Source organism: Diaphorina citri, unplaced genomic scaffold (assembly GCF_000475195.1).
Source record: "Diaphorina citri unplaced genomic scaffold, Diaci psyllid genome assembly version 1.1 scaffold2453, whole genome shotgun sequence".
Classification (NCBI taxonomy): Eukaryota; Metazoa; Arthropoda; class Insecta; order Hemiptera; family Psyllidae; genus Diaphorina; species Diaphorina citri.
In genome coordinates, this window is record NW_007379875.1 from 290 (window position 1) to 2395 (window position 2106).

General features: G+C 38.0%; 1 long non-coding RNA gene across 1 annotated transcript; it reads left to right on the forward strand.

The window, feature by feature from the left end:
* Positions 1-650: 650 nt before the first annotated feature.
* LOC113471452 lies at positions 651-1660 on the forward strand. The gene is made up of 2 exons (XR_003394146.1): positions 651-901; positions 1538-1660. It is a non-coding gene; the product is annotated as an uncharacterized LOC113471452 (long non-coding RNA).
* Positions 1661-2106: the final 446 nt, after the last annotated feature.

A 2106-nucleotide genomic window follows, 5' to 3' on the forward strand; every position in this document is an offset into this window, starting at 1 on the left:
TTATCGTCCCGAAATCGGAGAGAGACTAGAAAATTAAACATCGGTCCACAAAGTGAGTTTAAACTCGGTTTTAAGTTAGTAGGTAGGTATTCTGATTTTTTTTTCTTTTTCTTCAACATTCCCTTTTATTACTTTCTATTACCCTTACGTATAGGGAACCTATACAAGGTAATGAGAAAGTATTGCAATCGGTCCAAATTTGGAGGGGAGGGAGGAGGAAAGGAGGAGGAGGAGGAGGACTAGAAGGAGGAGGAGGAGAAGGAGGAGTAGGAGAAAAGGTAAAATTTCAAGGAGAGGAAGAAGAAGTACAATTTGAAGAAGAGAGATAGAATAAGGAGGAGTAGAAATAGTAAAAAAGTAATAACATTAATAACTTAATAACCTTTAAACCTACCCCCTTAATAAATCAACGTATATTTGCGTGGGCTCAGCGTAGAAAAAGGTAGGGGGGCGTTTATTCCATTATGTTGAAAGCTCTGTCCCCCCATCCCCCTTGAAAATTTCTGTCTGCGATTTCGTCGAAAAATAAGGTCACAAAAATTGTACATAAAACATGAAGGCAAACAAGAAAGGTAAATAGATTGATCAAATATAATGTACATAATTTATATTTTTTTCTCAAAGGTTTGATGAAGGAATGGATCCAAAGGTTTGACGATGAAGATGATGTAACAGCAGAGGTCTTATTCAAAATTGAAGTCAGAAGAAGGACAGGATAAAAAAAAGCTAGCCGTCCCCAGAGCGAACCTTATCTATTTAGGAAAAAGTTCACCTCGAGACAGAATCGAACCCGCGACCTACCGCTACCCTTCAAGCTAACTTCTCAATTTTTATTGCCGATAAAAAAGGAATGAATGCCTTGAAAAGTGTGACTATGCAATGTGCTGTGCACAATTAAAAGGTAAGTAAGGGGGGAAATAGTGATAGAACTAGCTCAGGTAACCAATCAGTGGCCGGCTGCCATTGGTCGAGATTTCTCAAACTTGAGACCCTGTGAGGCGTCGACAAAAAAATAGAAAAATCTGTTGTGAACATCACTCGCCTTTCCTTACCCTATTGAATATCTCTAACCTTTTAGTCAGTAGAGCTGAAAACCGCCAAAAAGCGGCCGAAATGCCATACCAATTCTTTAGCTTTTACCGTACTCGAGATATTTTGTTTACAGACAGACACCCACACCCACGGACCAATGGCTGAAACTTTGGATTTAGGCTCTAGGGCCCTCAAACCGTGTTGTTGACACTAAAAACTCACCATCGAAAAATTTCACACCATTATGTACAGTAGAACCTCGATTATTTCAACTAATTGGGACTGAAGGTAGTTGAAATAATTGAAATTCCGTATAAAACAATGAAAAAGGGGCAAAATTTAGATGCACAAAAGAACAGAATGGTCAGTAAAAAAATACCCTATTTTGAACTGATTTTGGGGTTGAAATGATAGAGAGTTGAAATAATCGAGGTTCTTCTGTACATTACTTTCCTTCCTATATTTAGGATAAGGAAAGTAAAAACACATCCATTTTCTTCCCTAGAATCGGTCCCTCATGGCGCAGCAAAGTGGCCCCCTTTTTCTTGGAATGGCCCCTTTCAGGAATTTCAATGAGGCCCCTGAGGGAGTTTCAATGAGGCCCCTGAGGGAGTTTCAAACGCAACCCACAGTACACGATAAGAGCGACAGCAACAGTTTTTCCAGCCGACTTTCGGCACTTCGCCATCAGCCTATCAGTAAACTCGAGTCAACTCCGGAGCTTCAAGCTTCAGTTTCAAATCTGCTTTCGTCCCGAACGGTTCGCTTTTCGGAGTGTGTTAAATTTTCACATTTTTTTTTCCTTTACGAGAAAAAAATTACGTATTTTTTTTAGAACTTTTCCGAATAAAATTGTAGAAGGTAGTGAAAAAAAACCTCAATTGAGTGATTGTCTGGTTTTAGGTTGTTGGTGTTTTTTTTTTTTTTTTTTTTTTTTTTTACCCTTTTCAACTCAAATGGGCTTTTCTTATGGTGATAAAATTCGGAAAAATAGATAGTATCCGTAAAATAGATGAAAAAATATTAAGACCTAAAGTTTATTTGCTGATTATTTTCTGGACTTCATCATTTTTT